This window comes from Pinus tabuliformis, chromosome 7 (assembly GCF_031772625.1).
Source record: "Pinus tabuliformis cultivar Carrire ecotype Pingquan chromosome 7, CPIR1, whole genome shotgun sequence".
In the NCBI taxonomy this organism is placed as follows: domain Eukaryota; kingdom Viridiplantae; phylum Streptophyta; class Pinopsida; order Pinales; family Pinaceae; genus Pinus; species Pinus tabuliformis.
This window is the reverse complement of record NC_142293.1, coordinates 719,084,916-719,111,469: the sequence shown is the minus strand read 5'-3', so window position 1 is coordinate 719,111,469 and position 26,554 is coordinate 719,084,916. Positions and strand designations below refer to the sequence as shown.

At 40.3% G+C, this 26,554-nt stretch overlaps 1 long non-coding RNA gene across 1 annotated transcript in view; it reads left to right on the top strand.

Moving 5' to 3' along the window:
• The first annotated feature begins 264 nt into the window (after positions 1 to 264).
• The window catches only part of LOC149249550 (uncharacterized), a 37,350-nt gene continuing 11,060 nt past the window's right edge, over positions 265 to 26,554 (top strand). The window contains exons 1-4 of the long non-coding RNA XR_016265871.1: positions 265 to 619; positions 739 to 1,140; positions 1,437 to 1,630; positions 1,729 to 1,920. This is a non-coding gene — a long non-coding RNA (uncharacterized LOC149249550). The remainder of the gene's footprint in view (positions 620 to 738; positions 1,141 to 1,436; positions 1,631 to 1,728; positions 1,921 to 26,554) is intronic.

Sequence of the window (26,554 nt, the reverse complement as noted above, 5' to 3'; positions counted from 1 at the left end):
TTTGAAAATGTTTAAAAGAAAACTATAATGTAACCCCGATAAAGTTGATAGGGGGCGCGGGTAGTGGGCGCGTGCTGCTTGGGTTGTCGGTGTTTGAAAATACACCGACAGAGTGGGCTTGTAGTGGGTTAAAAAACAGAGCCAACGCTCCCAGTTCAGGGAAAGAGTTTATTCGGTAGAAAATGACATTTATTTTGTGTTGTTAGACAGCTAAATACATGCATGTGTAGCTTTGCTGTCTTAAGCACGGTTTGTACAGGATACATGATTTATATGACACAGGTGGCTAGATTAAAATCGGTAGACGGTTAAAATCGGCGTGTCCAAGAAAAAGCATAACAGCCCGGATGGACCATTTTCTTTCCCAATATGGCTGAATGGTTAAAGCAAGAAAAAGCATAACAGCCCGGATGGACCATTTTCTTTCCCAATATGGCTGAATGGTTAAAGCTCAAATTAGTAGGTTCGATTCCTGCTGATGCACTTGGAACGTTCAGTTCAATCGCTGCTCACGGAATTTATATAGCTCGCCCTTCTTGCTTGCTTTGTGGTGCCTACTAGTCGATCGGTCCTATCTCATCTGCTCTCATCCCCGCTGCTCAATTCAATCGATCTCAGGGTAGGGCCTTTTGTCTCTGGAAGGAGTACATAGACAGTGTATTGGGTATTTCTTTTTGCGTTGTGTTTTGGGATGAATGTTGAGTATGCCTGTTTTGTGATTTTGGTTGGTCATTGCAGGCTTTGTGAGAGTTTGGTTTCAGGTTGCAGAGGGGAAGAAAATTTTACAGCCTTATCAGCTGATAAATTGACTAAGAAAGGTAATAAGAGAGAATGATGAGAGCCATAATATACATTTTGGGCTATTGGAAAATGTGCTGAGGTCTTTACTCGATCGATGGGATAGCCCACCGATTTTGCTCTTGCCTGGTGATATGCGCTATCATACAGAGCTTCGAGCCTATAATAAGCCGAGGATGATAGCGGTCGGGCAAAAGCACACCGCTTACTGTAGAGTCAAGATGGCAACCTCTCTCGGAAAGCCAAAAGTGCGATGCTGCACAGGGCGAATTTTCTCCATATGTACCTGGTCCTGTACACCTTGACCTCCGATTACGTGTCCCAAGTATAAAATTTCTTCAGGTATAGTCAGACTTTATAAAATTTCTTCAGGTATAGTCAGACTTTTTCCACCGTTTAAAATGCATGCAACATTATTGCAATTCCTGGAACCTTTGATTTCAAAATCATTGTAGTTGTCATAAAATGTGTGCTTATTCATTTGGTTCTCCTAACGATGTGATATATCCTCTTACAGTTTCAAGACTTTCTAATCTATTTCACAAATTAAGAGAATGTGGTCATATGTGTTTCAAGACTTTCTAATCTATTTCACAAATTAAGAGAATGTGGTCATATGTTTTGTGATGTCATTACAGGTTTTGTGAGAGTTTGGTTTCAGGTTGCAGAAGGGAAGAAGATTTTACAGTCTTATCATATCAGTTATTAAATTGACTAACAAAGGTAATAGGAGAGAATGATTAGAACCATAATATACATTTTGGGCTATTTGGAGATGTGCTGAGGTCTTTGCTCGATGGATGAGGTAGCCCACCGATTTTACTCTTGCCTGGTAATATGCGCTCACTGTTCTTTGATTGTATTGATTGATTCGCCCATCATGCAGCTCACTGTTCTTTGATTGTATTGATTGATTCGACCATCATGCAGAGCTTCGATCCTATAATTAGCCGAGGATGATAGCGGTCGGGCAAAAGCACACCGCTTACCGTAGAGTCAAGATCGCAACCTCTCTCGCAAAGCCAAAAATGCGATGCTGCACAGGGCGAATTTTCTCCATATGTACCTGGTCCTGTACACCTTGACTCCCCATTACGTGTCCCAAGTACAAAATTTCCTCAGGTATAGTCAGACTTTTTCCACTGTTTAAAATGCATGCAACATTATTGCAATTCCTGGAACAGTTGATTTCAAAATCATTGTAGTGGTCATAAAATGTGTGCTTATTCATTTGGTTCTCGTGACAATGTGATATATCCTCTCATAGTTTTCAAGACTTTCTAATCTATTTCACAATTTAAGAGAATGTGGTCATATAGTTGGACTTCTTATTAGTTGTCAACGAGACGTAGATAATATGTTGGTTGAAATTGATGGTTGGGTGCTTTTCGACTTGTTTTCCATGATCTCCTGATTACCTTTAGCGGATTGTTGTTAAATAATCCTTGATGCAAATTCTCCCAATACTATTACGGCGGGGCAGAATTATAAGGCTTGCCTCGTTCACTGCCTTGCTCTACAATAGGAGATTCAAGATCAATTTACGTTTCCCCTCATAAAGTCTCAGGGATCATATTTTTTGACTTATTAGATCGATTTACATTTCTCCTTATAAACTCTCCCATATACTATTCCTTTACTTATAACAGAAATTGAGATTCCCCTAGCTTTGAGAGAATGTAAATTCCTCTCATAAAGGCTCCTAGTGTCCGTGATCCCATCAAGGCTCCGAGTATTCATGATCCCTTTCATGGGAGAATAACCACTGGGAAGGTCACTGTCCTAATCCTATTTCTTTACTTATAACAGAAATTGAGATTCCCCTAGCTCCGAGAGAATGTAAATTCATTTCTTACAAGCTCAAGTGTTCGTGATCCCCTCCATTGGAGAATAACTCGTGGCAATCCAATGGTGGCTTGTAAGGTAAGGTGATTGAAATGTTATTCCTTTAAATGTCCTTTTTTCTTGTCTCCCCATAAAATAAGAAAATCTCTTTAATCATTTCCTGATCCCCTAATTTATACTAGAATAAATAATAAAATACGTTAACAAGGCCACAACTCTTCCTCTTGGCTGGGAGCTTTTCTCCTTGGGATCTTCTATGAACTTGAATGGTGTGTTGGCTGCCTCCTCCTTGGGATCTTATGAACTTGAATGGTGTGTTGGCTGCCTCCTTGACATAACTGCTTTCTTGGAATCGTGGATCTCATATGTATTAGTGCAAAGATAGGTCAAGGGTTGTTAAAACAACATTATCAAACTAGGGCGCTTCCCCAAAAAGGCAACCTGATAACAAACTCTTAAGACATAGCTCAGGTGCATGAAATCAGGTGAGGTGCCCTTGTAATGTGTGGTAACAACAATAGCTACTTTCTAATTGCTCTGACAGAGTTAGTAGGCGCTTCTTCTATGTTGTGCGCTTCAATGGTCTTTGGAGAGTGGGTTGGCTGGTCGCTCCTCAAAATAACACCCTCCATTAATAATGGATCTGACTTTAAAGATGTGCAATGTAACAACCCCACAACCATACTCATAAAGGTGTGTTTCTCTTTTAAGGTGGTTTGACCATGTCAAGTGTATCTTTGGGCAATGTTTGCCCCCTTCTCTAAGAGTGTCACCATCCTTATCCATAAAAAAACTTCATGAAAGCGGTAAGCTGGGTTATCTTTAACTGTGTCAAGGGGTTCAAAGTAATGGGGCACCCTAAGAGAAAATGACTTGGCTTCTTCTTAAACCACCTTTTACCAACAATCGTAAAAAATTAGCATTAGAATGATCGGGTCCACTTGTGCCAACTGTCCTCAACAACCTTGAGTGATTTTGAAATCATCCCTTAAACATCTTCATTTATCCTTTATCATGCTGGGCGTTTATACATGTTCAAGTTCCTATATCATCTTTTTTGGAGCGCTCTTTTAGACTTGGCTTTAGTTTCTCCATCTACCAAGCATTTCAATCCTGTTGGAGATACCCCTCTATCATATCTACAAAGCTTGTCTGGTGCATGCTGCGATTTGAGAGTTTTATTGCTATGTGAGTGCATTTTTGGATTGTATATTAGCACCATAGCTGCTAGAGAATGCTCCCATTGTTGGGAATCGGAAACCAATCAGTGTAATCTGAGACCTTTCCATTATAATCAGAGATCAGGGAAAGCATATCTCTCTCAAAGGCTGCACCCCCATGTCAAAAACATTCTTTCCAGAAATAAGAAGAGCTCACTCTTTCAAATAATTACAATCTATTGCTTCCTTTAAGCTTGGAATATGTCTCCTCACTGAATTTTTGAATCAGTGTAATCTGAGACCTTTCCATTATAATCAGAGATCAGGGAAAGCATATCTCTCTCAAAGGCTGCACCTCCATGTCAAAAACATTCTTTCCAGAAATAAGAAGAGCTCACTCTTTCAAATAATTACAATCTATTACTTCCTTTAAGCTTGGAATATGTCTCCTCACTGAATTTTTGACCGTTAAAAACCTCCATGTCATGCTATACATGATACTCTCAAAGAACCATTTGTTTCCAATGTATCCCTTCCTTATCAAATCTAGAAATATACACTTTTATTGTTGTATGGTAATGAAACATTCTGAAGCAATTCATCTTCCTCCACCACAAGCATACATAGCGTGTGCCTGGCTGCAAATTGGAAGTGTATGCATTAATTTAAGCCAAACACCATCTTCTTAAAGGAGTTATCCTTTTCCATGGCTTTGTTTGGGCTAAACTTATTGACTGCTGAAATCCCTATATTTTTCCTTGTAGCTGAAACCTTCTCAAATATGAACTGGTGTTGACCACGGTTCCCCAAAACAAAGTTTACTGCTATTGGTAATTCTGTCTCAAGTCTATTGAGGAATTTATCTTATTGCTGCTGCAAGTACATCATGAAATAGGGTCAAACATAGTTTCCAAACTTTCTTTTTTCACATGATGCCTCATCAAGTCCAATAATAACTAAACAGGGGACACCCTTTCTACTGCTCAACAAGACTGAATATAAGTTTTTGGTGTGTGTCACCACCATTTTCTAGGAACATGATTCTACTTGAGCAAGGTGAGATTAGCAATATCAACAATAAAGGAAGTGGTTAGCATGCCAAGTGAAAATAATGCCTTAGTGCTGGGGATATGCTTCATTCTGATCTGATTTAAGCAACACATGCATTGATTTTGTTTCCTGAAAACAAAGCCATTCATTACTGATGCAAACAAAAATTGAGTGCTCTACTTATTTGGATAATCAACTAATACTTTTTGCCTTACCAATGTATTCACTAGACCACACATAGACTTGGTCAATTGATCCATTTCCTCGTACTTCACATATCTCTGTGGAGGTCAAATTAACCCTTGAAACTATATAGTGTTGATTTGACCTAAAAAATAGAAAACTAAAGCACATTACCTATGGTTGTGGGTTCTCCTACATCTATTGTTCATGAGAATGGCATGTTGTGCATCTCATCAATCATCTTTGCTTAGTTGCTAGAGCTTTCTCACACTGACCTTTTAATGATGACAGTTCTTTGCCCTTCTATTGTTGAGCAAGAAATCCTTCCTTCTTTGAATGAATCTTTTGAAATTTCTCTCAATAGGAATGACCAATTAGATCTGTAATACTACCTCCTAGGTTGAAATAAGAGCCATCCATAGAGATGAAACACCAAGATTAGAGGAATACACGTCTTCATCATTGTACTGCTGGCAGGAATGTCCAAATTGCACATGCAATTTTAGGGGTAAGTAGGTGTTAATTTTAGGTATGTTCTATGCTTAGAGCAATTTATTTCAATTTTCTCAGTTAGCTCAATATCTTTTCCAGATTAGCAATCACATTAGCATTAAAGTAAACCGCAGATAGAACATAAACATAAATCGCAGAAGACAAGCCAAGACAAGAGGACACAAGATGTGGCGCTAGCCAGGGACAAACCCCAATGTGGGGAAACCCTTGATCAATTCTTCTTATATGTTCTTCAATAGTTCAACTGAGAGAAAGAGATAGTATGTTTACAACAGAAGTCAACATTTTGACTTATCTAGATAAGAGCATAGATCATCTCTAAGAAGATGATACATGAGATCAGTTGAAGACATGCTGCTTTAACTGATTCTCCAAGGTGACTCCTTCACCTATTGTTGTGCTGCATTTCGTTATCATGCTGCACCTCACCGCGCTGCACCATGTTGCATCCATCATCACTATGCTGCATCCATCATCACTATGCTGCATCTCATCACGCTTCATTAATCATGACTGTACCCATCACTGTATTGCATTATGTGCCATTGCTGCACCATGTTGCCATACTGACCTATGTGTTGGTTGCATCTTGCTTGTTTGTTGTCCCTAGCATGCTTGTTGTCCTTAGCATGCTATTTGTCCCTTGCATGCTATCTGTCCCTTGCATGCTGCTCTCCTTCGGAGACAGATGCTCTAGCTGTTCTGGTAGTTCCTCGTAGTTCCGACAGTTCTAGTTGTTCCCAGTAGTTCCCGGCTTCTGCCCTCTGGATTAGGGCAGCGTTATCCCTTAGGATCTCGCCTCCTACTAAAACCAAAGACAAGTAGAGAGGAAGAGATCCCAAGTGTGTTGAAATGACTTGAAGGCCACCTCTATTTATACTAAAATGTTGAGCACAAGTGGGGTTTATTTGGTTGCTGGCTGACCTTGACGAATTGTCCCATAACACAAATAAATTCATATCTCCATGAATACTTATCAGAATCGGATGATCTTTAAATCAATCCTACACCTCTCGATGAGAGGGATCTAAGAAAAATATCAGCTTCCTTTAATAAGATGACCCACATGGAGTTTAGCCCTAGTTGCCAATTTTAACAGTAGGCAAGCCTAAAATAATACTGAGGTTATGCTTCTAAGAATACTAGGTCTAAAAATAAGGAAGGAATGTGGTTCAGGGATGTTTTGTATGAGCTTGGACTTGTTGAAAGGAAGGCTACAAAAATCAGTTGTGATCTAGCAAAGAATCATTTTTTTCCCTCTAAAGCTAGATGTTGACTAAATCAAAGATCTTGTGTTTGATGGCATTGTTGAGTTGGAGTTTTATATATGTGAATAAAATCTAGTATACATTTTCACCAAATGTTTTACAAAGACAAAGTTTGTGAAGTTGAGATCTATGCTTGGGATGAAGGAAGTTTACATAAAGTGAGGATTTGATGTGATGTTATGTCACCTTCTTCATCTTATTCTTGATACATATATATGTATTTTGCAAGGTGCTCCTAGTCAATATTGACGAGGGGATATTAGGATGTGTTATATTGCCTAATGGCAATTTATGTGGTGTAATTTTGGATCTAAGCTTTAATGGCACCTTTTGGGACTTGTTTAAGTAACTATTACCCCCATAGTGGTTGTATGTTAAGGAGTTAGATATGTTGGTCCAAGATATTTTATTATATTTCTAGGTGGGCCCATTAGTTTTATTGATATTTAGTGGATGCTTCTAGAAGGCTAGAAGGCTAGTTAGGCATAAAATTGAAATGAATGGCTCATATTTTGGATATATAGAGTGAGTGCACTTGGAGGTTATGACGTACCAACACAGTGTTGGAGTTTGATTCTAAATCTTGGAGCATAGGTTGCACTGTGAATCTCTTGTGTCAATTTTGCTTTGTAGCTTATAAGGTAAGGGGATTGAATTGTTATTCCCGATAAGGTTATGAATTGAACTTTTGTGTTAAAGCTAAGGTGGATGACATCACAATGGTGGAACGCCTCATGAGTTGTTGTGTGAAAGCTAAGGTAGATAATCATGGGCCAAGCATGAATAATGATTTCCATTTCAATTACCCTCATAAAGGCTACGACAAAAAGTAAATTCCCCTCATAAAGGATTCAATACTATTTCTTAGCAATTGCAATTACCCTAATAAAGGATCCTAGATACTATGAACATTGTGTCAAAATGAATACACTATCACTAACCAAATGCCTATAGAATACTCCAATCAAATTTTGAAATTAATTTAGTAGCATTTACTATAAAGGGACTGTTGTAGCAACTACAATAACGCCAAATTTTTGACATTTCTAAAATTTGGAGTTCCTCCTTACTTTTATTTTAAAGAAATGAGCACCCTTGTTTCTCTAAGTCAACAAAGTCAGATAGCTGCACTGGCACATTTTGTATAAAGAGCTCAGTGCCCCTCACCTCCTTAGCATGGTGCAACTCTTACTAATAGCCTAGTGCAATTTATTGTCTTAGCATTGTACAATGCTACTCGACAGCGCATCGCAATGCTATTCCTTAGCGCGGTGCATTACAAAGCAATTCTTTAGCGCACCGTCTTAAACCTTAGCGCACCTCCCTTACCTAATCAATCATGGAGTCAGGGGAAATATATTTGTTAAGGAGGATCTCCCATCACAAACTGGACTTGAAAATGAAATTTCAAAGAGATTGAGCTACAAGTGACTGTCCAAAAAGATGGGCATTTTTTAGGCCCCATCCTCCCCATTCTTTTGGAAGGCCAATCCTTTTCCAGTTGGCCAAATGCAACCTTCTATACTCCCCACTATTTCTCCAAATATAATTAAAACATAAATTATCTTTTCTAAGATACCTTTTGGTATGTACACTAGGAGGTGCTAATAATTTGGTAGAGATCCTAGAAATGATTTGACCAATACCAACCTACCTACTCTGGACAACCACCTATTGCACCGAAAATGAATCCTTTTACCAACTTGACCAACCAACTAGTGCTAATTAGCTTTCTTTTAGTTATTTGGTTGGATATTAAACCTAAGGTATCTTATGCCTTTGGGATTTCCTCGAGCATAGGGTAGTACAACCTCCAGCTAAGCCAAAAGATTGTCATCTGGAGAAAAAACATAAGAGATTGACTTATGTCTGTTCATCTCCATGCTAGTCTCAAACAATATAGGTTTAAATTATCCATCACTTTGACTTTCCGAAGGATTTCTAGAACAAAAAAGTAGAATATCATGGACAAATAATAGATGTGTTCTTAAAAGATGTCTGCCAACCGGTACACCCCTCACCATCTTTCTAGCCTTTGCATTTAGTAAGCATCTGCTCAACCCCTCGGAAAATAGTAGAAATAAGTATGGGGACTGTTACCGCTCAAACTAGCAGGGGTCCTAGGAGGGGATCCTATAGAGCAACTACTAGGTCAAGGGAAACAATGGAGCAATAGCCCAATGTCACCTCAGCTAAGGCTCCCTGCTCTTTACAGACTTTCACTGATGGGAGGAGACCCAGTATAAGAGGAATCACAATGATGAATGGATCAATGATTGGATAAGGAGTGATTCCTAAAGCCTATTCACAAAAGAGACTCAATTAAATAACTTGCTTGAGAAGCAAGGTGATGGGCTCTCTAAGAAGGGCTATGAGGATACCTTGGCATAGGGTTGGAGGATATGCCTTCACAAGGGGCTTCCTGGACTGAAGGATCCTTATGGAGAAATGGATTCTATGTAGTCCTTGTGGAATTTGAGTTATAAAGTTGCGGGACCATAGGGAACCAATGTGGGCCCAAACTAGGTCAAGGGTATGGATTTGATCGACCAAAGAGGGGTTTGACCTAATTAGGGAGGAGAAGAGGATCAAAGGACAAATTTTCTTTGAGATTTGAATTCAATGATCCTAATGAGGACACTAGCCAAGGGAAAACTAGGGCAAGAAATGGTCCTCGAGCTAGGGCTTGCTATATCTCGAGATCCCACCATTGGATTTGCTTCAAATTTGGAGGGCCTATAGAATAAATCTCAATGCAATTTTGGACCAAAAATCGAAGTGTTTGGATGGCTAGATTGTGAGATAATTGATGCCCTAGGTGACCTATGTAGGCTAGGCCTAGAAAAAGAGGGAGGTGAAAAAAATAAGCGTTGAAAATGATCACCAATGGAGGATTAGTGCCTTGTCCTTTGGGAGAGATGGAGTCAAGGAGAATTTATGGTTTGGGAAGAATTCACCTAATCAAGGAGGCCTTCAACAACTTCGCATGGCATTTAGAGCATGAGAACAGTTGCTGCAAGGACTTTATACTTCGGTTTGCAATAAATGATGACTTATCGAGATGTATTTAACATAAATTATCTCTAGGAACATTCACCCATTCATACATGGCCCATGACATGATGCAACACTATAAAGAACAAAAATTCCCACAATTTCATATAGAGCAGCAGTAAATTTCAGACTTGTATAGAGAAAATCCCAACAACATTCATGTGACAAAAGTAAATGACAAGAATAAGCATTAAAAGAGTGCTTACATGTATAAAAGAGTATATCCAATCACCAAATTATTCCAATAATGAAGCTCCAAGAAAAGAGAGAGATATCCAAACATCAAAATTCATCCATTACATCCAAAATCCTCCTCCAAAAGGAATAGCGAAAATCACAAGAGACAAGAACCCAATCCAAGTGATGATGATCAAAATGATTCATCTCACTTCTATTTATATACTCTAATGAATTCAATTTAGCTAAATTGGCCTAATTTAGCCCCTAAAATAAAATAATGTGCATAATAACAATACTTTTGGTGACAAGCCCACCAAATAGCTCAATAATGTAAATATAAGCCTCTCAAGAGGGTCGAATGATAAAAAAAATTGAGTCGTTAGGCTTTTGAGGTGGCCGAATGAAGTCCAAGGGGTGCCATGATGTAGAAATGGACTCCAAACATAGTGGACAAGGGGTTGGCCCCTTGTTTTCCAAGCAAGAACTTATGGTGCTCCAAGTGGGTGTGGGGGCACAAAGACATCCTCATGGGTCTCCAAGTGGATTGAAAATGCCTATAGACCAGCTGTAAGGGCTAGCATGGTGATGTAAGCCCTCCCTCTGTAGCGGGAGACATCCTCTAGACCCTGAAACATCTGCCAAGTGTATGGTGCAAGTGTGGAGCCGACTGGGCGTGGTGAACCAGGTTTAGTGCTGGGGATCCATGGAGGCCCATGGCTCTCAACGCTCACCCTACAAGTGCCAATGTGGGCCTCTAGAGGGCTAGGACCCTATATAGGGAGACCAAGCCCCAAATGAAGACCCACCTACAATCCTGCATAAGATCCAATGCGTCCCCTTGCCCTCTAATACAACAAGTCATTAGAATAATCAAGTAATAAAGCTTACAAGTCATGGGATCAGTGGGGCACTTCATGGTGGCATGCCCTTCCATAGTGGGCTCTGGCATATACAAGTGTCTCCAAGCTCAATAGGGGGTTAACCAAGGACCCTATTAGGTGGTTTCAACCTCTAGAGGGGGTGACATGTCCGTGGTACATCCCTCAAGCAGTAGGTGGCAAATGATATAATAATGGAATGGCGTAGTTCGTTCACACTCTCTATCATCCCCAGAATAGGATCAATTTCCAGAAACACGGGATTTCGGACAGCTTTTGAATTTCCCCAGAGAGTCGACCCCGAAAGTGGATCGATTTTCAGAATCCCCGTCTTTTGGACAGCAAATGCTTTTGTATTCGGAGTGAACCCCGAAATAGGAGCAATTTCCAGAAACCCCGTATTTCGTACAGCTTTTCTGTTTTCCCTAAAGAGTTGACCCAAAATAGGAGCAATTTCCAGAAACCCCGTATTTCGTACAGCTTTTCTGTTGAAAGGGAAGTCAAGGCCAAGCCAACCTCCCAAGGGAGGGGAATCATCTAGACTGCATGTCAAGGTGCAAGGGTAGCTATAATAAGGGAAGCCCACACTTGGTTATATGAGTGTAGGAGGGAGCAAATCATGGTACATGTGTTACCCCGACCTTTGTTTTTCCACCCTTCTTCATATGCATTTTGCCTTTGATCGATTTTTCTTTATAACTGCTCGGGGCTCCAGGGGATGGAGAGCATGATGTGTAATATGTAGCAGTGGATACCCCCTTGAGGTGGGGCAGTTCATCGCCCACTAGGGGTTGACAATCATGGGTTCCTTAATGATGAAGGGGGCTCATCTAGGGCCCATAGGAACCAGGGTGAGGCCATGGATAAGGGGTATAACTCATGTTTGGCTTTTGCCCACGTGCTAAATTTGTGTCGCGACCATCTTTTGCATTTTGTAGTACATTTCTTGTTGAGAGCGGCCAAATTATGCTTTTTATTTTATTTTTAGCTGCATCAACCTCTAGGGCATCGTTCTAGGCTCGACCCAAGGTGTGGACAAGGGGAGGGGGGGCTAACCCTATGTGGACCCAGCGGACACATGTGGACCCAGATGGGAAAAGAGATGAATGGGGCTAAAATGACTGGAAGGGGAGTAATGCAGGTGGTGTTGGGAAGCGGGACCATGCAACCAAAATCAGGATTTCTCATGTAGTGCTAGCCCTAAAGCTAATGGCTAGTAAAGGAGATCCCATGGGACTAGGATACAAGGGTAACCACAAAATCGCGCAATGGAGGCAAGAATACAGACCTAACCCACTATTTCCGCATCCCCCCACCAATTCATGCCTGAAAGTGCCCATGACAAGTAAGGAAAATTACTCAACTATACCAATAAAAAGCCATACCTTTGGGGTCGGGAGACCCACCTTCAAACATACATTCATAACAGATGGGCGAGGGACCACATGGCTAGCTCAGGCGGCAGAGAAAATGGCACATCGAGCTATCTGGGGGCTGCAAGGGGCTGCCGGTTGAGGACCATCCAGGAGAAATTTTTTCTCCTATGCATACTACCCACAAGTGGTGGGTAACAGGGACAAAGGATAAAAGAGGGTGCATGTTAATGGCTCTTTTAATCCTATGAGATGGTTATTGAAAATGTGACTTGTTGCTTGGATCTTCTCTTGGATATTTTGGATTTTATGTTGAGTAGCTAGCGTTGTTATTCTTGGAAATGATCTCTTTGAAGACAAGTCTTTACAAATGAGAAGAGACTAAGTGTGATGATATCTAAGTTGCACGGTACGGGGAAACGAGTACGAGTTTCAAAACGGGAACGGGTACCAAACGTGTCCCCCCAAATTTTGGAAACGAGGAAATGCAATATATATATATATATAGATATATATATGTTATGACATTTAAGAAATATGTGCAATCATAAAGCATACATGATACATTCTAATTTATTACATTATGATTAAATTGTCAATTGTCAATGCATAAACTATAAGTCTCTAAATTTACATCACATTTACTCATGAATGATCACATAATGAAAATAACAATATCCAAAATCAGCCATGAGAAATTTCTAATTTCTTGTCTCGTGCTTGATTGGGAGTCTCCTCCTACATAGTCGAACGACCTTAATGCTCTTGATTAAATACAAGTTCCATACCCTAGTACCCTAGGTGCTCTTGATTATTGGGAGTCTCCCTTGAATAGAGGGCTTGGTTCTCTTGATTAAATACAAGTTCCATACCCTAGTACATGAAAAAATCCAATGGAAACATTGCAATTCCCCCAATCCTGGAATCCCGAAAAACAGATAAGTCTGCTGTATTTTGAGTGAGATCTAAAATTCTAATTTCTCCATATGAAATCCAGTGAGGGCGAAACCACTCTCAAACATCCTGAGTCATTTCATGGTAATGTTAAAAATTTAAGTAAAGGAGAATGTCACTTTTACTTAAGAATTTAACATTACCATGAATTGCATATCAACACTAGGGCCATAGGCTTGAACATTAGGCTACCCCACTCAAAAAAATCATCTTTTTTTATAACTTCGCCTCCAGAAAATATTTTAGTCACCCAATAAAAAATTTAAGTAATGTTAAAAATTTAAGTAAAAGGATGAAAATGAAAGATAAAGGAGAATGTCACTTTTACTTTAAGAATTTAACATTACCATGAACTGCATATCAACACTAGGGCCATAGGCTTGAACATTAGGCTACCCCACTCAAAAAAATCATCTTTTTTTATAACTTGAGAGAGGCATCTAGAAGCATCCAAAAGATATTTTAGTCACCCAATAAAAAATTAGAAGCGAAAAAATAAAAAATAAAATAAAAGAAAATGTTAAGTGTTAACTGGAAACTCTACCATATGGCTTGGAAACTCGTTTCCGACCGTATTGGCCATGTTTCCCTAGCGTGAAATGAGCCAATATGACCGGAAACGAGTTTCCATGCCTTACAATACGAGTTTCCTCGTTTCCGGCCGGAAACGGACCCCTGGGCAACGTTTCCTGCAACTTAGGATGATATTGTCCCTCTTTAGCCCTTGCTGTAATGTTGATATTGGGGAAGCTTGGGGAAGATTTATGTTTTAATAAAAAATGGCACATGTTAATGGCACTTTTAATCGTATGAGATGATTATTGAAAATGTGACTTGTTGCTTGGGCTGTCCATTCATTTGAAGGTTGCCTTTCTTGGTCCTTTCCTTTGTCATCTCATGGTTCTTCCTTTACTATTTGGGTTGCAAGTTATTTTGACCTTAACATATTCATTGCAATGGTGCATCTATTGCTAGGGCACTCACTCACTCTCATATAACCTAAAATTCATTTGGACTTGTAACCCAACCACCCTTTGGCGACGTCACTCACACAAACCTTAGAATTTACCATTTCAATCAAAACCCTAGGTGAAATTAAACCAGGAATAGATACACAAATAGACTAGATTCATTTAACATATTACATTAATTTTAAGCATGTCACAAATACATACATAATTTAACCATAACATAAAATTGAGCTCAATCAACCACAACAATGCAAAACCATATGTATATATATATATATATAGAACGGAATAAACATCAACAAGTTTTCAAATACTTGTGATTTTTCTGTCTAGATTCGGACCTTTAACGTTCCTCCTAGCCACAGACCGTGTTGTTCATAAGCTCTCAACTGTGAGTCACCCCTGAGTTGGGGCCTCGACTCTATGGCCACCACAACCATAAACTAGAGCCACCAAGGCTCACACACTAGGATGCATCCTCTACGACATGATTAACTGAATAACCATGCCTCAATTAGTTACAGAGTCCAAACCCAAGACTCAATGATTGCTCAACCAATTCCAAAACTCAAGCACAGGGCTCACCAGCTGGTTGCTAAAAATCGAGTTCTCCAGAACTCTAGTCAGCTCCAAAGTTGAAGCCTAGGACTTGTTACCACATAATCTAGCAGGGCCCTAAGGAAGGGAAAACCTAAGGGACCACTACTAGATTAAGTGGCAACAATGGGACAATGACCCACTATCACCTAAATTAGAGTCCCCTTCTTTTTACGGACTTTCATCGATATGGAGTCCCGGTAGGAAGGGAATCACTTAGAATGGATAGATCAATGATTTAGGTATGTCGAGATTCCACAAATCCCATTCAAGGAGAGACACAACAATGGCTCAATGCTTCAAGGAAGTTAAACACTCTCCAAGAAAGTCCTAAGAGGAGATCAAGACTTAGGGTTTGAGATTTGAAATGATAACATGTATTCCTAAGATCAAGGCTCCAAGTGATAGGGCAGGACCTCTCAAGGAAACTTTATGTGATGCTTTGATATTTCTAAGAGGCTTCTTACTTCCTTTGAGAGACCTAGGAAAGGTTTGTGTTAGGCCTAGGGTTTTATGGATAATCGTGGGAAGAAATACTTCCAAAGTACTCACTATGTCAAGGCAAGGGAGGAGAAAGGGTTTCTTATGATTTGTTCCAACGAATACTATGCTCATACAACACTCAAGAAAGTCCCTTAGTCTAGGAGAAACAAGCAAGGGTTTCCCTTCTAGGGCATACCTAGGGCACAATATTTTATGGATGAGGAACTGTGAAAATTTTACCAAGCTTGGAGTTTCTGTAGGCAAGACCCTAAGGAAGAGTCTTGTCCTCACAGAATCTAAAATTTCCCTCTATAAAGGAATTTACTCGATGCCCTAGCCTAGCTGTCCTAGAAAAAGGAGATGAAAATCAAAGGAGGAGAAAATATGGAGAAGAGAGGAGTTGATCATAGAGTTTCTTGGACTAGTGCCTAGTCCTTTGGCGTATGGAGTCCTAATGCTTTTAAATTGGTCAAAATCGTCCTTAAGGAGGCTAAAGATTGGTGCTCTAGCAATCGACCCTTAACATTTATCCACCCAAGATTTATGGAGTTTTATGGAAGAAAGACAAAACTTCATCCTCTAGGAACATTCATCATTTTCCATACAATGGGTAACATATGCAATTAACAACCAAATAGCTTTCCAAAAACGATTTTCAATAATTAGGGCACAATAACATTAACCTTGCTGCACCAATTCCATACATTAGACATTATTTCAAGAAAATATTCAATAAGAAGAACTTACAAGATGACAATATGATATATCCATTTGCAAATCATGATATGGCTCCAAAGCAGATCGAAAATTTCAGCTCCAAATGTCAAAATGCATCAAAGAATCTCCAATAACTTTCAAAGAAAAAGTGCGAGTTCTTTTACAAGACAAGAATCCAAGTGATGATGATGATCTCTCACAAATGAGAGTGGGTTCTATTTATATGAACCTCACTAAGTCGAATTAGCCTAACTAGCCCCCAAAAGATTAAAATAATGGGCAAGAAGCAAGCCTTGGTCACAAGCCGACCAAGTAGCTTTCACAAATTATATATTAGCCATCCAAATGCTAGCTGAATTGATGATGTCATGCTGATGTAGGGCCGCTGGAGGGCCATGTGGAGTCCTCTTTGTGTCAAAGTGTGAGAGAGGGCTCTATAAATATTGAACAAGGGGATGGCCCCTTGGTCTCCATGCAAGACATCATGTGGGGCCCCAAATTGGTTTTGGGGCACAAGAACTAGTCTCATGGGTCTCCTGATGATAGAAAAGCCTATGCTGCTCCAACGATGAGGGCTTTGACGATGGTGCTTTCCCTCCCATGTCTCAAGGGTGAGACAAACCTCCGCTGGGCCTTGGATCAATTGCCATAATATGCTAAGTTGGCCAGGGCACATTGGTGCAAGTGCATCATCTTGTGAAAAATGTGGGGTAATGAAGAGACTGCTTAGGGTGCAATGAAGGTGCCCACGACATGAAATAATGCTTTAACACATGATGGCAACGCTTCCCCTTGGGGATGTCAATATGATCCTCTGGTGGGATTGGGCCCCAATTATAGCCCAACCCATGATGAAACCACTTGTCAATTACATATAAGATCCAATGCGCTTCCTCACCATTAGGTTCAATAATTCATTAGTCCATCTAAGTGAACCAAGCTTTTTAATCAATGGCACATTGAGATTTCATAGTGGGCTTCCCTTCCAAATTTGGGGCTTTAAGCTTGTAATAGTCTTATCTCCCTAGGTAGGAGTGACTAATAAACAACCCTATTAGGTGTTCCTAGCCCCTAAGGAGAAAGACATGTCCTTTGTACATCCTTCAATTGATAGGCGCCATGTGAATGATGATGAATGGATGGGGACACAGGGGTCTAAAGGCCAAATGGCATGGGTTCAAGGATGATAATGATGAGTTCATTAACCTTTTGCCTTTTCTTGATTTTTCTTTGTATTACTGCTTGAGATGGGAGCATGCTGTGTATGATGTAAGCAGTTATTACCCCCTTAAGGTGGGGCAGTTCATCGCCCACTAGGGGTTGGGACATGCATGTGTTTCTTAATGACGTGGGGGTACTCATGGGGCCCTAGGAACCAGGGTGATGGCCATAATGATAAGCGGTAGAGCTCGTGTTTGGCTTTTGCCCATTATTTTAATGTTCCGACCATCTTTTGCATTTTATAATATTCTTTTCTTTTGTTTCTTACTTATGGCCATGATATGCTTTTAATGTTCTTTTAGCTGCATCAACCTCTAGGGCAACATTTTCAGACCCGATCCAAACCTATGGATAAGGGGAGGGGGCTGTACCAATGCCTTGTGGACCCAAAGAGGGAAGATGATGAAATAGGGCTTGTAATGTGCAAAGGGGAGTGAAAATTATGGAATGGGAAAACGAGACCGTGCTACCAAAATCAGGGTTTCCCAAATAGAGCCCTTCCTAAAGCTATAGGCCAATAAGGGAGATCCCATAGGACTAGGATTGAGGATTAACCCCCCATTTAAGGTGATGGAACAAAACTGTGGTCAAAACCCTTTCTTCTTCCAAGTTACCCAATAATCCATGCCTAAGATGCCCAAGGAAAAACAAGCATAAGCACCCGATTGCATAATGAAAAACATGCCTTTAGGATTGGATTTCCCACCTTCAAGCATATGCTCTCGACAAATGGGCGAGGGAACATATGACTAGTTTAGGGAATGGAGATGAAATGGCACAATACATCGACTACATCGGTGGTTGTAAGGGCTCGCTGGTTGCCGACTAAAGAGACGTCTAAGAGAAAAATTCTCCTACGGGGTCACCCAATTTTGATGGGTAACATCTGGCTCTAACTGGGACATGAGCTCTGTGTAGAGTGCACGATCAATGTTCTTGAATGGGGAGGTCATGAGAACACCAACAATCCCTTGGGATTGCAGGCTTGTATTCTTCACATCACAAACAATGTTGGAAGCTTGTCTTGGGCGTACTTTTATCGCCCATGTTTTCATCAAATAATAAACCATATAGAAAACAAAATCTACGCTATGATGCAACTCTAATATAAATGCATCTATTCTAGCATGAGAACATGACATGATGATAGTAGCTATGCAAAATAAATATGCAATGCATCCTACTCTAATATACATAGTATACAATGTCAAGTATTCAAGAAAGGGGTGAGGTAACTGGCCTTGACGGGAAAACTAAACTAGTTTACTTTTCACCAAGATACAAAATTTCTTAACAACTTATAAGCAACAGAATAGATACATAGAGATAAAAACACAACACACAAATTTACACAATTATTTTTCTTAGGAAACCCAATAGGGAAAAACTTGTCTCCTTGATGTGGTCTTTTATTGATCTTGAGCCATTGAATCAAATATAAACCAATTTTTTCAACTGAGAACACACTTGTTCTTTGCTATACTAGCCTGAACCACCTTGTAATTACACTAACCCATATCCTACTTCCTTGCACTCTTCTTGGCCCTATTTTTGTCCGCACTAGGCCTCCTATTTCTTAGCACACAAGACCTCCTATTCTTTACGATGCAACTCCTAGATCCTAGTGCAATTCTGCTATAAGGAAGTCTGCTCACTACTGCGCACTAGCTCCTCCAAGATACACACTCCACAACCAAAGAGATCTCACACAAATTTGTGTACTCAATAATGATTAACCTTTGTGCCTTCGTCCTTCCTTTATAGAATGCTAAAATTGGCAAGTACAAAATTAGAACTCGTGTGGTTGACAAGTTACCTGAGTCCGAAGTAGTTCTCTCTTGAATCATAACTGGAGTCATAACTCGTCTTTACTTCAATCAATGACTGAATCTCTAACTCATTCTATTTGCTCTCATAACTTCCAGTCGATTCTGTAGTCAAACTAAAGAAGGATCCACTTAACTGATCCTCAAACACTATGCATGAACTTGTGAGTATCATTCCTGCAAACTGAAAATAAACTTAGCATGTCCATGAACTCGCTCCATGGTCAAGGAAAGACAAATCGTGGTATTTCTGGCTAAGGCATGAGCCAAAGAAGACCTTCCACTTGCTACACTTTTCAACAATCCCTCTTAGCGAGGAAGGGATTCTGTACAACTCCCAACTTGTCTCTGAAATAGATGAAATTTCTTCTTGCCAATGCCTTGGCCAAGATATCTGCTGTTTGCTCCTCTATTGGAATGTACGATAACTTTACTATCCCTTTTTGCACACAATCTCTGAGATGATGATACCTAATCTCAATATGCCTTGAGTGATCATGAAACACTAGATTCTTAGAGAGCTTAATGCAACTTTGATTGTCATAATGTATCACAATAGGTTCCATCCCCTTTCTGAAAAGGCCCACAAGCAACTTCCTCATCCAGATAGCTTCGAATGCTGCCAAACTGGCAGACATGTACTCGGCCTCTGCTGGACTAAGTGCAATTGATCTTTGCTTCCTGCTAAACCAGGAACAACTACTTACCCAATGTTGAAGACGCAACCTGAGGTACTCTTTTGATTTGTGGAGCACCCTACCCAATCTGCATCTATGAAGCCCTCAAGCCTCACTCCATCAACTTGTTTGTACAACAAGCCATAATCTGTTGTGCCTCTGAGATACCTTAAAACGTGCTTCGCAGCAACCCGATGAACTTTGGTCGGTTCCATAATGAATTGACTCAGCTAGTTTACTACAAAACAAATATCAGGTAGTGTGTTGACCAAATACATCAACGACCCGATGAGCTTCCTGTATAATGTAGCATCTACTCTCTCTGCTCTGCTAGCATCCACCTTCCTCTAGTTTGTGACTAGAGGCGTGGCCATGGGCCTGCAATCCTGCATACGAAACCTCTTGAGAATATCTTGCGTGTACTTGCCCTGTCACAAGAAGATCTCACCATCACTCTGCCAAACCTCCAATCCAAGGAAATAGTGCATAAGCCCTATATCCTTCATCTCAATTTCCCTTGCAAGGTCTGCTTTGCAATCCTAAATCAGGCTATTTGCTCCAATTAGTATAAGATTGCCAACATAGAGCGTTAGAATGAGTGGAAGCCCTCCAACCATGATGTCATATAGGCTGGGATCCGCCTCACTTTTAGTGAAGCCCAATCCTCGAAGGTAATTGTCAATATGAGTGTACCATACTCTTGGAGCCTACTTGAGCCCATAAAGAGCCCTCTTTAGCCTACAAACATGTGTGTCTTTGCTGAACTGCTCAAACCCCTTTGGTTGCTCCATATAAATCTCCTCCTCAATCACTTCATTGAGGAATGTTGTCTTCACGTCCATCTGGTGGATCTTCCACCCCATTCGTGCTGCAAGTGCCAAAATAGTCCTGATGGATGAATACCATGCTATTGGGGCAAACATCTCATCATAGTTTATGCCCTCAATTTGTGAGAAGCCCTTGGCCACAAACTTGTCCTTGTACTTCACACTCCCATTTGCTCCATGTTTCACCTTGTACACCCAATGCGAGCCTACTACTGATTTGCCCTCTGGTCGTGGCACAATCTCCCAAACATCGTTCTTCATGACAGAGGACTATTCCTCCATCATGGCATCTTGCCAAACCTGCTGAGAAGGATTTGTGTCCAACTCTGTCATCAGTGGCATATACGAGGTGTACCTCTGTGGCTGCTTGCTCTGCTTGAACATAGAGCTAGGAGCTTCAACACGCTCTCGGGCCTCCTGAATCAACATGTTAGCCCACTTGGCTCTCTTCCTTCCTGTGCCAAGAGTCTCTAACTGGGTACCTCTTTGCTCTCATCCTGGTCTCTCCTCCTCCTCATCCTGTTGTGTGACCCTCTTGCCACTTGGCTAAGACTCAATCTGTGATCCTGGCTAAGTCTCCTCTTTGGGAGCGAATAACTCCTCCTCAAGTACTCCAACTTGATCTCACTCTAAGGACTCCCTCAGAGCTCTGTCCTCCTCAATCCTCATGTCCCGCCTGATAACTGTCTTCTTAAGTGATGGAACATACACCTTGTATGCCAAAGATGTCTCATTGTAACCCATGAAAATGCCCTTTTTTGCTGTGGGCTCCAGCTTCTTCCTGCTATATTTGGACACATGGCAGTAAACTTTTGTGCCAAAGATGTTGGAAATACTGAGAGGGGGGTGAATCATTATTTCTTTTACAATTGTTATTTTTATGCCAGATAAGATCACTTAAAACATAACACAAAAAAATATTTATATCAAAATAATTATTAATAAAAACAATGAGGACTCCAATCCTCTTTTACAATCTTCAAATTTCAAACTGTACAATAATTCCATAGGGCTCCAACCCTCTGCTTCAAATCTTCATTGTGGGTTTATTGGTTCTTTAAGGCTTCCAATATCTTCTGCAACAAATCCTGAATGATCGTCTTTAAGAATGTTTCTGATCCAACAATGAAAACCCCTAGGTTTGCTTCAAAAGATTCTCCAAAATGCTTCAGGGGTAGGTTTGCTTCAACAAATTCTCCAAAATGTTCCCGGGGTAGGTTTGCTTCAACAAATTCTCCAAAATGTTCCCGGGGTAGGTTTGCTTCAACAAATTCTCCAAAATGTTCCCGGGGTAGGTTTGCTTCAACAAATTCTCCAAAATGTTCCCGGGGTAGGTTTGCTTCAACAAATTCTCCAAAATGCTCCTAGGGTTAGTCCATCAAGGTCATCCTCAACAATGCTCAGTTCTTCAAGGTGGCTAAAAGGTTGCTTCAAGTCTTCCAAGGGCTACTTCAACAAGACTTAAAAAATCTCCTCCAATAATACTCTACAATAATGCTTCTAGGATGTCTTCAATGCTACTTCTTCAAATGTCTGCTACACGAGTGCGTCAAAGGTCCACTTATAAAGTGTCTCCAAGACTCTTCATCTGCTTCAGATGTACTTCTGCAAAGTTACATCACTAGAGCTTCAACAATGCTGCTCCAAAATGTGACATCAAAGGTGCTGCAAGAGTGATCTCCAAAGTGTGCTCCAAACAAGTTTCAAAGTTCACAGCTGCTTCAAAAGTCTTTAGGACTGCTTCAAAGAACACCAAGAGCATGTGTAAAAGACTGCTTCAAATTCTCATCGGTTGACTTTTGGAAGTGCTTCAAACAGTCTTCAAGGGTGCCCCAAAAATACCTTCCAAGAAGCTGCTTTAAAATGCCTTCAAGAACTTATCACTGGTTAGCTTGAGATCTTCTCTGTCCACTTGTCTTCACGATTGCTTAAGGTAGGTCTGCACAAAAGGTCTTTAAGGCTGCTCTAGAAGATACTAGGACTGTGCACACAAGGACTGCTACATTGCTTATCCAGGGATGATTGTTACTAAGGCTCAACAATCTGCTCTCCAATAGTACTTCAGCTATTCCAATTGATATTGTTCTTAGGGTCTACAACTCTCCCTTCTTATCACTTATCTATTATACCCAAATCACTGAGCTAGGACACACAAATTTGCCCATTATTTGACCACTTGCTTCTTTAATGTGATAGAAGTTAGGGCAAATAAAAAAATGCCTTGCTTTACTCGGAAACTTCAGCACAACTCTAAAGGAATCATAGTTCTGGGCACAACTTGAATGGAGTTTCAGCCTAATTTACAGTCTTCTACGACTAGGGTTACCTCAGTCACATATCATACCTTTATATGTTGTGCTACCTTACTCACAGTCCTGAAAACTATTGCGCTATACCATAAGGAGACTCAACCCTCAATTGACCACGTCCTTCTCCACAAACAAGGTCTCGACCCTTTTTTAAAGCACACATCTGAGGTACGGCTGTCACAGAGATACCATAGGAAACATATCAAACAAAAACATCCCAATAATGTCCTACGTCCAGTCCTTGGACTTGTCCTTTCTTTTGAACGTTTGCAATTTTTATTTGTCCACAGATCCGAGTTTGTGTCTCTGTCCAAAGGGTTTGAATAGAACAAGATCTTTGTCCAAGTATTTCCTCACAGGACAGTAATGTAATTCTGAACTTAACCATAGAAAACAATCCTTCTATGTTCGTCCTTCTAATCTTCTATTCTTCCTTTCCTCATATACAAGTTGCTTAATTGAACTGATTTTGAAATGGACGAGTCTAACTAAGTACTTATAGTTGTTTGAACATGTTGAAAAGACATGTTTGTTGGTTAAGGAGAGCCGACATATCTATTTGGAGCCGACCTGTGCATAATTTTTGACATTTATTGAATAAACAACATTTTTCAAGGGTCCGATCTAATATGTTTTTGAGATGGTCTTGCCAAATTTTGTAGGTTCAACATCCAAAATATCTTTTGTAGTACTAACAATTGTATCTGAAAGGGTTTCAACCATCTCTTTCCAAGCATGCTCTAATGTACTAAGACAATATAGAACAGAAGGTTTGACTCTTGAAAAAGAACTACCAACTTTTCTGGAAATCACTGCCAGCATCTCACTCACAACAATCCACATAGTCAATTCCTGATCTTCATGTTGCCATCTAAAGTCTTCCTCAGGAAAATATCCTTCCTTGCAACATTTGTATCCATGAATGCCTCATGATCATCGATCCACACACAAGTAGTATAATAGCATATATTGTATTCATGGTGGATGATATTGTCTCTAATGATAGAATAGGACCCTTATGTGACAGTCTTTCTTGGAAGATCTCTCCTTCCAAATTCTGATCATGGCATATGCTTTAGTGCTTCCTCCTAGGGTTTGCTCCAACATCAACATGTCTTTATTCTTGAAGTGCCCCACTGACATATACTTCATGCTTAGGTCATCTTCCATACACCTAGGCTTGCTTCCATATAAATGTCAAGACATACTCTTCAACAATTTTAGGGCTTTCCAACCAACCTTCTAGGGTTTGCCATCAACACCTTTCCATCAATGTACTTTAGGGTTAGGGTTTGCTTTCAACACCCAGGGTTTGTTTGTAGGTTCAACTTCAACAATGCACACCTAGGGTTTGTTGTCATATTGACATTAGTGACAACTCTATCCAACAAAGGATACAAAAGTGTGAAACATCAGGCTTCTTCCCTAGGAAAGCCTCCTCTAGTGTAACTCGTCCAAGCACCCTGTGTGGACTCTTGTTTTGCAGAAATACTACAATGTTGCATGCCTCTGCCCATGGGAACATATGCAGTCCTTGATCATGCAACATCGCCTTGGCCGCTCCAACTATGCTGCGGTTCTTCCTCTTAGCCACCCTATTCTGCTGAGGGGTATGGGGTGTCATTAGCTCTCTCCTATTGCCCTCCTTGGCACACAAGACCTCAAATTCATTGGAGATATATTCCCCACCATTATCACTCCTCACTTGGAGGTTCAACTTCAACAATGCACCTAGGGTTTGTTGTCATACTGTCATTAGTGACAACTCTATCCAACAAAAGATACGAAAGTATGAAACATTAGGCTTCTTCCCTGTGAAAGCTTCCTCTAGTGTAACTTGTCCAAGCACCCTGTGTGGACTCTTGTTTTGCAGAAATACTATAGTGTTGCATGCCTTTGCCCATAGGAACATAGGCAGTCCCTGATCATGCAACATGGCGTTGGCCGCTCCAACTATGCTTTGGTTCTTCCTCTTAGCCACCCTATTCTGCTGAGGTGTATGGCGTGTTATCAACTCTCTCCTATTGCCCTCCTTGGCACACAAGTCCTCAAATTCATTGGAGATATATTCCCCACCATTGTCACTTCTCACTACTTTGATCTTCTTCCCAGTCTAGTTTTCTACCAAGGCCTTGAACTCCATGAACTTGGTTAAGACCTCATCCTTCTTCATAAAAAATATCCAAGTTTTCCGAGAATAATCATCTATGAAAATAACACCTGTGTCTCATAAGTGATGGAGAAGAGAAGGGCTTGCATACATCTGAATACAACAACTCCAAAATCCCTTTGGCTCTGTTGCCTCGGCCTTGGAAAGATAACTTGGCATACTTGCCAAGCGTGCATCCCTTGCACACTCCAATCTTGTCAAGGGATGCACGAGAGTGTGCAAGGGATGCATGCTTGGCAAGTATGATCTCCCTTGCACACTCCCTCTAAACAATGATCTGCCCTCAGTCCTTGAACCGACATCTTGCTTATCCCAAGAATTGCTTCTTCAAAACTTTGATCTGCGCTCTTCACTAATGATCAACTTGGTGCTGGTCTTTATATTGATATCTGCTCTGATACCATGTTAATTCTCCATGAAATTTTGCAACTACTTAGTTGATTTTCTAAAAGCTGAACTAGTTTACTTTTCTCCAAGATACATAATTTCTTAACAACTTATGAGCAACGAAATAGACACATAGATATAAAAATACAACACACAAATTTACACAATTACTTTCTCAGGAAACCCAATAGGGAAAAATACATAATTTCTTAACAACTTAAGAGCAGCGAAATAGACACAGATATAAAAATACAACACACAAATTTACACAATTACTTTTCTCAAGAAACCCAATAGGGAAAAACCTATCTCCTTGATGTGGTCTTTTATTGGTCTTGAGCAATCGAATCAAATACAGGGCAGTCTGTTCAACTGAGAACACTTCTGTTCTCTGCTATACTAGCCTGAACCACCCTGCAATTATGCTGACTCCTTGAAATCTGCCTGGCGCTATTTCTGTGTGTGTTAGGCCTCCTATTTCCTAGCGCACAATACCTCCTATTCTTTAGAATGCAACTCCTAAATCCTAACGTAATTCTCCTACAAGGAAGTCTCCTCAATATTGTGCACTAGCTCCTCGAAGATACACACTCCACAACCAAAGAGATCTCACACAAACTTGTGCACTCAATATGATTAACCTTTGTGCCTCTGTCCTTCTTTTATAGATTCGGTCCATGACTCCATGCTGAAATTGGCAAGGACAAAATCATAACTCATGTGGTTGACAAGTTAACTGAGATCCAATTGGTTCTCTCTCCAATCATAACTAGAGTCACAACTTGTCCTTACTTCAATCAATGACTGAAGCTCCAACTCATTCTATCTTCACTGATAATTGTGTTAATTTGATAGCTCAGGGACAAATTCCCACCTTTGTACAACCTTCCTAATCAAGAAAGACCCCTCCTATCCCTTGGAAGAATTCAATTTGGTTAAGGAAAATTACATTTTTAATATGGAAACCCACATGTGCACAAAAGTACAGGTCGACTTTAAAGAGAAATTAGACACCCTTGGAAGCCTACAAATACAAGTCAAGTGAACCTCATTTAGAGATCATCATTAAGCATCTTCTTCTTCTTTCTTCTTTGGTTTGGCTCGCACAAGTCT